Source organism: Camellia sinensis, chromosome 13, assembly GCF_055761805.1.
Source record: "Camellia sinensis isolate YWXY chromosome 13, ASM5576180v1, whole genome shotgun sequence".
Lineage (NCBI taxonomy): Eukaryota > Viridiplantae > Streptophyta > Magnoliopsida > Ericales > Theaceae > Camellia > Camellia sinensis.
The window spans coordinates 96,073,273-96,084,363 of NC_138973.1; the positions used below are offsets into that span (position 1 = coordinate 96,073,273).

Below are 11,091 nucleotides of genomic sequence, written 5' to 3' on the forward strand. Positions count from 1 at the left end.
TTTTGGTCATGTCTATCTGATTTCTCACAAGTCAGAAGCATTGGATTGCTTTAGACGGTATGTTAATGAGGTTGAGAATCAATTAGACAAGAGCATTAAAGCTCTAAGGACTGACCGAGGACGTGAGTATCTATCTGAGCAATTTAAAGTGCTCTGTGAGGAAAAAGGAGTTATCAGGCAATTGACAATTCCTAGGACTCCGCAACAAAATGGTGTAGCGGAGAGAAGGAATCGCACATTGCTTGACATGGTTAGATCAATGATGGCGCAAGCTAATCTTCCAATTTCTTATTGGGGAGATGCTTTGTTGACTGCTGCCTACGTCCTTAACCGTGTGCCCTCCAAATCAGTTCCTTCCACCCCATATGAGATGTGGACTGGCAAAAAGCCTGATTTGGGCAATTTGCGGCCTTGGGGTTCGGCAGCTTACATACACAACGCTTCTCATAAGTTTGGGAAGTTGGGCCCTAGAGGAAAGAAGTGTATCTTCATTCGCTATAGTGAGCATTCTAAGGGCTATGTGTTTGTTGGGGAGCATCCGGATGGAAGTGTGACTGAAATTGAGTCGCGAGATGTGGATTTCCTAGAGGAGGATTTCCCTAGCAGAGGTGAGGTAACTAGAGAAGTAGAATTCTACGAGATGGAGGATCTACTTGAAGGCGCACCTAGTAGCTTAGTAGAGAATGAGGAAATAATTCCTCAAGCTCCTAGGGACAGTGGGAGCGATCTACTTACCCATGGATTGGATCCAATGGATGAGGATTCTCAACTACGTAGAAGCAAACGTGGAGCTATACCCCGTCGTCGTTTTGAGATTGAAGGGGAAGCATTCATGATTGCTCCGAGTGATGAGATGGAGCCTAAGAATCTCAAAGAGGCTCTCTCATCCCCTGCTAGTAAAGAATGGAGTACTGCAATGGAAGAAGAAATAGAGTCTATGAAGAAAAATCATGTCTGGGACTTGGTTGATTTGCCGCTAGGGCGCAAGACTATTGGGAACAAATGGGTTCTCAAAATCAAGCGCAAGGCGGATGGTTCCATAGAAAGGTATAAGGCTCGCCTAGTGGCGAAAGGTTACACCCAACGAGAGGGTGTGGACTATGAGGAAACTTTTTCACCAGTTGTAAGGTTTGCCTCTATTCGCCTAATCCTGGCCATAGTAGCTCAGTTGGACTTAGAGCTATATCAGATGGACGTTAAAACTGCATTTCTCAATGGAGAATTGGATGAAGAGATCTATATGGATCAACCAGAAGGCTTTGTGGCAGTAGGTCAGGAGCGCAAAGTTTGCAAGCTTCAACGATCTATTTATGGCTTAAAGCAATCATCCAGACAGTGGAATCTGAGATTTCATCGAGCCATTATTTCAAATGGGTTTACGATGATTGATGAAGATCACTGTGTGTACGTTAAGCGGTCCAAGGACATTTTTCTGATATTGTCATTATATGTAGATGACATATTATTGGCTGGAAATGACAAGGAGATGATTGTCGCCACTAAAATGTGGTTGTTCTCTACATTTGAAATGAAGGACATGGGTGAGGCGAGCTATGTGCTCGGTGTTAAGATCCTCAGGGATCGCTCTAGGAGACTTCTTGGTTTATCTCAAGAGACTTACATTAAGACTATTCTAGAGCGGTTCCAGATGCAGAGCTGCAAACCCATTGACACTCCTGTTGCAAAAGGCGAGAGCCTAAGCCTTGATATGGGTCCTAAGACTCAAGAAGAAAATGAAAAGATGGCCCGTGTTCCCTATGCAAATGCTGTTGGAAGCTTGATGTATGCTATGATGTGTACACGTCCTGACATTTGTTATGCAGTCGGATTGGTGAGTCGTTACCAATCCAACCCAGGACCAGCTCATTGGAAAGCAGTTAAGAGGATATTACGATATCTTAGAGGAACTGCAGATTACACACTTTGCTACCAGAGTTCAGATCTACATCTAGTTGGCTATTGTGATGCTGACTGGGGAGGAGACCTAGATGAGCGTAAGTCTACTTCAGGATATGCTTTTATGCTTAGCGATGGTGCTATTTCTTGGAGCAGTAAGAAGCAATCCTGCATCGCCTTATCGACCATGGAGGCTGAGTTTGTGGCTTGTTCATCTGCCGTTCAGGAAGCCGTGTGGTTGAGGAGATTCCTTCAGCATTTGGATGTTGTCACACACACTTCAGATCCTGTGACTATCCATTGTGACAGCATGGCTGCACTCGCTTACGCTAAGGATCCTAAATACCATGGCAGAACCAAACACATTGATGTGAGGTTCAATTTTATCAGAGATATTTTGGCGCAGAAAGAAGTGATCCTGGAGCACATCCCTACAAGTCGCATGGTTGCGGACCCTTTGACTAAGCCCATTGCTAGAGATGTTTATCTTACTCATGTTAGGGCTTTAGGACTACGTAGGTGGTGATTTTTTATGTGTATTCAGTTGAACTCTTTTTTTGGGGATATTAATGCCATTAGTATTCATACTTGTTTCTATCACACATTTATGTTTACTACTTTTAGTAATGGTTTGTGAATTAGCATACACAAAACAATTAAATTGATGTTAGCAGGCAAGATTGGCTCACTCACACGAGCAATCGCCCTTAGCGCTGGGTAGCGAGTAAGGATGAGACTAGAAGCTAAAATTATCCACTAGCTATGTCGCCTTGGTTGGAGCCAAGATGAGGTCTTGTTAGAGACCGGTCATGGATATGAGAGTACCCACTTTTCCATGATATGTCTGTTATGGATAGCCAGATGCGAGATCTCATTTGATGCCTGAGAGGCGAGCAAATAGAGAATTCGAGTTAGACGCTAGGAAGCGACTCGTGCGCTTAAGAGCGACTAGACTAAGATCTGTATGGTGTGTGAGTTTAACATCACTCTTTAGAAGAGTAACTCCACTATAACATGCATTCATACTGCATGTGCTTATCGACCCGTTAGCGAGGTGAAAGAATGGATCCCTGCTTCTTCACCGTGTGAGTCCTAAAAGTCATTTTTTTCCTAAATGACTTCACTTTGTGCCTTTTTGTGACCTTTGACTATGTCATAAGATGAGGAGTTGATGTTCAGCTACTTTGGTATGTTGCCTGCGGTCATGTATGATTCGGCTTTAAGGGACATTACTGGGAAAGCGGTCAATTTCAAATTGAATGATATGAGGGTGAAGGGAAGATCATCTAGTTCTACATCTCTGCTCTATATTCACTGTCGACAACTCACATCGCTCTTTATAGGATGCTGATTGGGTGTGAATATAATGCGGGACCTAGGAGAGTCAAACATGCTCTTTGAGGGATTAGAGATGTTTTTGGACTGATGTAGCTAGATGGGTCTGGGTACATGAGACACTATTTCTGTTCTTTTTGGGTTGATGTCTCTATGCTGACTCATGTTGAGTTTCTAGTATAGAGCTCCCACTTGCAGGTGTTCTCAGCGGTCGCACGGTGCATTGGCTAGTATGAGATTGTTCGTTTTTGGGGAGATTGAGATAGAGATGTGGCAGTGTCATGCCAACTCATGTGCGAGTGGGAGATGTTAGTAATGGGCGCCCATGTGGCATGACCATTTAAATTTAACATTTGATCCTTATCCAAATAGGTTTTGATTTTGAAATCAAACCTATTTAGGATAACCACTCTTGAAACAGACGTTATCAGTTTGAACTGATATAGATAGATATAATATATATTAGATATTATCTGTATCTTAACTGATATGGATAGATATTATAATATATTAAATATCTGATATGGTTATGGGTAATCGGTGAAAAGGGAAAACAACGTAGTCTGTTTTTCTACCCACATTCTGACTCTCTCCCAAAAACACAACGATCAAGTCTTTGACACTGTGGTTAGTGTGGGTGATATTCAATCTGTGATATCACTCCACTGCTGGGTTGGTTCATCAAGAAGTTTCCTGGAAGCACGTGATTTATCCAAGAAGGTTCTATCATCAAGAAGGTATAATCTGATCATTTTAATCCGCTGCATATTCTGTATATTTTTTTGAGTCTACAGTTGCAAAACTGAAAAAGGGAGGGTTCGAAAAGGAGACTTCGCAGTGGCGAGATTTCAACCTGGAAACTGTGCTTTCTCTTCGGTGGTGAGACTGCTTGGGCGGCGGCGATGATCGACGGTTCGAAGGGGAAGGGTTTCATTCTCTTCTCTTCGATCTGAAAAAATAATAGTTCAATTCTTGAGGTATGTTCGAATTCCACCATTCTCTCTCTCTCTCTCTCTCTCTCTCACACACACACACACACACACACTCACACACACACACACACACACACACACTCACACACACATTCACTCCATATTTGTTCAATTATTTGGTTTTTTTAACTGCAATTTTGATTATGGGTTTGTAGAATTTTGATCGATGGATTAATGTTATGGATTGTTGGATCTATTTGAGTGTTGGGTTTGTTTGGGTGTCTACATTGAGACTTTAGTTCATCAATTGTTTGAAGGGTTATCCATCAGAGTCCATATCATACTTCCACTATTGTCGATCATACTTTCAAGAAGGTCAGACCCTCGAGGTTCTACTTGCTAATTCTTCATCTATATTCTTATGGATGGCGTGTCATGTAAACATTCAGATAATGATAAAATCACTTTCATATCCTCATCTAAATCTGCTATAACCGCCCCTGCCCACACAATGCATTCATCTTCATCTTCATCTTATTCTTCTTCTTCATTTTTTATTTTTATTTCTCCTGGGTGGCTTTCCCTCTTATATTTTATAATCCTAAAATGCAAATGAGTAAAAATGAAATGAATGTAATATCGGTCTCTGCTTCGAGCAACCAGAGCATACAAAAAAAAAAGGTTCAATGAGAGTGATTTTGCGGTTAATTTAAGAAACTATGAACACGAACAAAATTTGAATTGGATGAATTTGAGCCTTTAAAGGTGACTGGAAAGAAAAACAGTTGCCACATGTGGGTCTTGAAGTGTCCAAGCTGATAACCAGAACTTGCCTGTCTTGAAGGAATGGAAATTGATCTAGTTAACAAATCAAAAGGGTTGCCGATTCAACAAGAAGTCAAATGATTCTAGATTTCAAATTTCAAAACATGTCTTTTATTTTTTTTTTTTATTTGCAAACACTTTAAAACTTGTTAACTAATAATATACAAAGCTTGAACGCAATTCAATTCACACAATCCTTTTAAGTGGTCAAACAAAGTGTTTCAACTGGCAGTTGAACAATTCTATTTAATTTGCCAAAAAAAAAAAAAGGAAAAATAGCTTTGGGGTTTTCAATGAAGCTTTACTAGTTATGGTCAGGGTTGTCCAACTACTGAGTGGGTTCTGGTTTCAAATATTGCATTAAGTATTGATACCAAAGTCAGTATCAGTTTTGTTCATGATCTTCTGGATGGAAGTGAGCATGCTATGTTTTTTTTTTTGTAATTGTTATTATTGTTTCTGTCATTTTTATTATTATGATGATTTTGTTATTGGTGTTTTTTATCATTATTATTAATGCTATCACTGTCATTATTTTTCTTTAAAAGAGAGTAAGTAGGTAGTCAAGCATCTCATATTTATGTGATGGAAATACTAAATGTTTGTTAACAGAGTCTACTGTTTTATTAGGCTTTGAGTCAGCAAAGTTCATGTTATAATGTCATATAGGATCATTACGTGCAATGTTGATATGCATGCATACATAATTGTCAAAAAATCAGATTTTGTTGTATAGAAGATTAGTTGAGTTATTTATTTATTTATTTATTAATTCTATTAAATTTGACAAGGGATATTTGTAATCTCTAAATTTACAAGAGACAATATGTATTTTAAACAAATTTCATAAGGTATATTTGTAGTTTATTCTAAAAATAATATGGAGGTCATCCACTTGAATTTTATTATTGATGTTCTTATCTTCAATTTTCCTTTCTTTACTGGAAGTTTGCAAGGGCCGAGTTTGGACACAACAGAGGTGAAGTTCTGTTGCACCTCAAAGAAAAGGTGAATAAATTTTCTTTGCCGCCAAACTTTAATATCAGTGACAAAGGCCCCAAAATTGTGTTTGCTTAAAGACTAATTTGAACAGATGTAGCCTTGAACCTAATCAGATCTCAATTTTTATCCCATTAGGTAGAAAGGGATATGAATGGTCAATTTTCCTTGGATGACCACTCAGTGTTCATCATAATACTCTTCTAGAGTTCCTTGAATCAAAGATTGGCCGCATAAAAACCTAGTTAAATCATAAAACCGTTCCAAGATATATAACATCCCATTTGTATGTTGATATGCTACTGTTATTCCAACTTTGTGGCAGTTTTTTTTTTGGGTGCATGCCTCTGGCTATTTTTGGATGCTGGTTATGAGTTATTTCTTTATTTCTTTATTTGGCATTTGTCATTACATAATTTGATGAGGTGAAAATGTTAATCATTTGATGGATTTATTTTTCAATGGACTAAAGCAAGTAATATAGAGTCTTATGTTGATGCCATAGTGTACTCCGCTTTCAGCTTTTTTTGGTAAAAGTTTTCATATCGTTTTCAATAGATTTTGCTAGTCTAGTGAGCGATCCACTATTTTCACTGTAGAATTGGTTTTATTTTTGGCATTTTAAAGTTTTTCAATTATGTGGATCAGATTTCGTTGAATCTTTTGATTGTTTCGTCTTGAAATTTGACTTTCGGGAGCAGAGTGTTTGAACCTTGTTTTGTTTTTTGCTAGAAATGTCCTGTTTAGGTCTTTGCCTCATTTGAATTTTTTCAACACTCCTTTCGGGTAAGATTTTATTTGAATTTATCAGTATTGTGAAGATTTTTATGTGTTTCAGTTGAATTTCAAGTCACACTTGATGTCATACAGTGTTTGGTTCATGAAATGCTTAGAATTTAATATCAATTAGCATATTTGATTGCCTAAGCCTATTTAGATGTAGTTTCTGCTTATTTAGAATTGTAACAGTGGTTAATGAGGTTTCACTGACTGATCCAGTTTAAATTTTGTTTGTGGCTCAGACATTGGACGGAATTTTAGGTGATAATAAAGGAATTAACAGTCTCTTGCATTGAGTGATCGTTTACTGCTTTCCATTTGAAGCACTTTCCTTGTAAATAGAAGTGATAGTAAAGTCTAATTGAAGTGTGTTCCATGTGAGAGGAAACATGGATTTTTTTAGGAATTACTCTAATGAAACGATTTCCCAGAGTGCCTTGGATGACAAAGGGCAGGGACAGACCATGACTTCACTACAACTGTTCTGTTCTTAAACGTGATTTCTATCCCAGATATATTACTTACTCAAAGGAGGATGAAGCGGTTCGATGTATTCAATCAGTGCATGGGTTTACCTTGGATGGTAGATCATTGAGGTGGGAAATGGCTACATTCAAGATTTATGTTCTATTCTGTATTCTCTTATGTAGGTGTTGGGATTTCATTTTGCAGGGCATGCTTTGGAACCACAAAGTATTGTCATGCCTGGCTGAGAAATGTGGTATGATTTCTGAATTATTGATTGGAAATTGGACTATTGGTTATAGGTGAGGATTGAAATTTTTTTGGTGCAGTCTTGCAGCAATCCTGATTCTGTATTTGCATGAGATTGGCACACAAGAAGATAGTTTCACTAAAGATGAAATAATATCAGCATACACAAGGTATTTTCATATTTTGATTACCCTCTGCTTTTCCTCTCATTTAATTAACATATGGCCCTAAGTCCATACTATAAGATTTTGAATGAACGTTGTGCATAACACTTGGGTTTGTAGTGGTAGACTTGGGATTTTTTTTCTGCGAGCTAACTAAGAACGTCCCTGATGTGGATTTTATCTTTTTAAGCACCGTAATTGGTCACTGATACAACTATAATTGGCGGTGAGGCAAATCAGAAATACAAGATGTCCTTGGAAAATTTGTCTTAAAATGAAAAGGAATGTAAACCTGAGACCAGGCTTATCAATGGATTGTATTCTAAGCTGAATCTAATCCAATAATTTGTGGTTGAAATGTGATTATTCAATTACTATCAGAATCTAATAGGTCTGATTGTTAACAGATCAGACATGGATTTAGTTGATCTGATCTGTTAATGATTCTGTTCAATTATAAAGATGAATATGCTAGTTATAAAATGTTTCAGCTGTCAAATCCTAATTTATTGGATGGTGGCTTCTCCGTATACTGCAGAACAACAACACTTATTTGACTATAGGATTTTTTTTAACAACACTTGTTTAGAAACTTATGCATGATATAGTTTTTGGGTAGTTTATAACTTTTTGGACAATTATAACTTAAGGATAGTTCTTTTTGGATGGTTTTGAATTAAGGCTAGTTTTTAGATGATTGGAATGTATAGACAATTCTGAATCTAGGTTGAGAGAGGAACACAATAACTGGACCATGATTTTGTGTTCACTGGCTGCCCAACTACATAATGACAGCAACCTCTATTCAGTCAGTATTAGAGAGTTGTAGAGTATAGTGTAACTTACCCTAAAACTTTTCTCCATAGTCACAGATCCATACCCACCATAGCTACCCATCTTCCCTACAGCAAGCATTCCAGGTGATGAAGATGAAGATGGCGATGGAACTGCTGCAAAATCACACACACCACCAAACTAATATTAAAAAAAAAAATTTAAAATTAAATGGTATGAAAGTACATATATTTTTTTTCCGGGTGTCAAAATTAGTTGGTTAGTTAATTAGTTAGTAGTAAGTTAAATTACTACTAATAACATTTGATGCTTCACCATAAATTCAAACTTAAAATCTCCCCCAATTTATTTCTTAGAAATTAAGGAGTATAACCACTTGAATGTTTGAAAAAAAATAAATAAATAAAACCCAAGGATCTCAACTACTTGACCTAGACTTAAGTTCTTCATAAAACTATTAATTGATCCACATTAAAAATAGAAAAACCAGCTTAGTCTTTAGCATAATTTGAACAAAGTAACAAATGTAAAGCAATAAATATATACATATCGTAAGTACATCTACAAAAGCATTGTGGAGAAATGAACAATGAAAAGAGAGAGAGAGAGAGAGAGAGAGAGAGAGAGGGGTTGCTGACTGTTGATGCTTTACCAGGGCTGATGTTAGGGTACTTGTTATAAACAGGATCTTCAGATCTCCAACCTCCTCCTCCTCCTCCTCCATTTCCAACAACACCACTTCTCTGCATGGGGATATCAGTGGTGAACCTCTTCTTCTGCTTCTCGCAAGCTTTATGGTTCTGAAACCAATAAAACACATTCTTCCCTTCAATCTTTCCATACTGTCTCAACCTTGCAGATATCCTCTGAATCTGCTCAAAGACATTAGCAGTAGCAGGAGAGGATTCAATTTGCCCGACACACCTCACAAATCCCATGTGGAAGATTCTCTTCAAGTGGTCCTCTTTGCTATTTGGAGAAATGTAGTGGATGCTAACAAATAATAGGCAAATCACTGGCAATGATTCGAAAGCAGTATAATTAACCATTTCATGGGACTTTGTTTGATTCTTGTTTGAGGTCCTTCCAATTATACCCATGAATGATCAACACTTTTCTGCTACATTAACTTTGAATATGATTTTTTAAATTTTTTATTTTTGCTTTATTTCTGGGGTGATTAGTCAAGGCTAACTACCAATCAAGGTCAAATACCAATCAAGGTCCACTTGAAATAACTATTTCCCTTTAGTAGTAAATTCTCAATCTCATATTATTCTTCTATTTTTTGATCGATCGCTTATATTAGCTTTTTAGCTGCTGGTTCAGTCATAAAAAGATCTTTACAACAAAGCATAAACCTAATAATTCCAAAGGGATCTTGCTTGATTTTGTTTGTATTGGCATTGATTTTAGACAAAGCTTCTCCCAAAAAGAGGGGGGGGGGAATTAGAAAAAACTCTTATTTCTTCCTAAATTATGCATGCTATTATAAATAATATTCAAGGGGGCTGATTATTTTTATTTTCTATTTTTTCAAGCTGAGGCCTTGTCCAGTCTCCATATTGGTTTGAACAAGCTCATTAATCAATAACCTAAAACAGTCTGATTGTTTAAGAAACTTTTTTGATTGAATGATACTCATAGAGAAAACAATTCAGAGTGGCAAGCACTTCCTCACATAATTCACCATTAGACAGCAAATTGTATGTACTCTGTGTTGGTAATAGAATTCAACTGAGAAATGGACATGAAAATACCAATGCAATGATGCTTTTGCCTTTAAATGTGAGAGAATTCCATAACTGTCTAATTATAACATTCTTTCCTTCAGAGATTCTCTTGTTATTTGCTCAAAGAGATTAGCAGTAGAGGATTCAATTACGTAGGCTTACGTGACAGATGCATTTCCTCATGAAGTGTTTTTTATTTGAATCTTCACAATCTTTGCAGCCCAATCTGCTAGTTGTTGACCTAAATCTTCCAGTAGCATCCAGTTTAGTTGGCGAACACGAACTAGAATTTGCGTTGGGATTGCACGGGGACTTGCCGTTCTTCATGAGGAAGTGCGACCACATATCGTTCATCGAGATATCAAAGCTACCAATATTCTCCTCGACAAAGACTTGACACCCAAAATTTCAGATTTTGGTCTACCAAAACTTATCCCAGCCAACATGACTCATGTCAGTACCTGTGTGGCAGGAACAATGTAAGTTCTAACAATAATGCATCCATTTTTTTAATCCATCTAATCATAAGAGTTCATCTTCATTACATTCTTAGAGAAATTACCAAAAACATAAATTGCATTTGTACTCGAGATAGTGACTTGCACAAGATAAGTTATTGGTTTGATATCAAATAATCCCCAGTCATGCACATGATGTCTACAAAGAAATGGCAACTTAATCGGTCGTCTTTAAATCATGCTACTTTTTTGTTGTTGATTTGTCTAGATAATAGATAGTTATTTTCTGTTGATTTTGTTGATGAAGGAGATTCATTGGTGGAATCTTTTGGGTAGAATTATGGATGGCAATTAAATCCGAACCCAATGGAAACCCACCCTGCCCCGCTATTATTAGAGCGGATTTCCCCAAATTCCCCCCCCCCCAATGATTAACTGTTTTTCTTCTCTCATTTTTCAG

The 11,091-nt window shown here is 37.3% G+C and overlaps 1 long non-coding RNA gene across 1 annotated transcript; it reads left to right on the forward strand.

Moving 5' to 3' along the window:
• Window positions 1-4,033: 4,033 nt before the first annotated feature.
• LOC145806321 (uncharacterized) lies at window positions 4,034-10,646 on the forward strand. Its single transcript, XR_014349282.1, has 5 exons — window positions 4,034-4,208; window positions 7,199-7,363; window positions 7,440-7,488; window positions 7,562-7,651; window positions 10,394-10,646. It is a non-coding gene; the product is annotated as an uncharacterized LOC145806321 (long non-coding RNA).
• The last annotated feature ends 445 nt before the right edge of the window (window positions 10,647-11,091 follow it).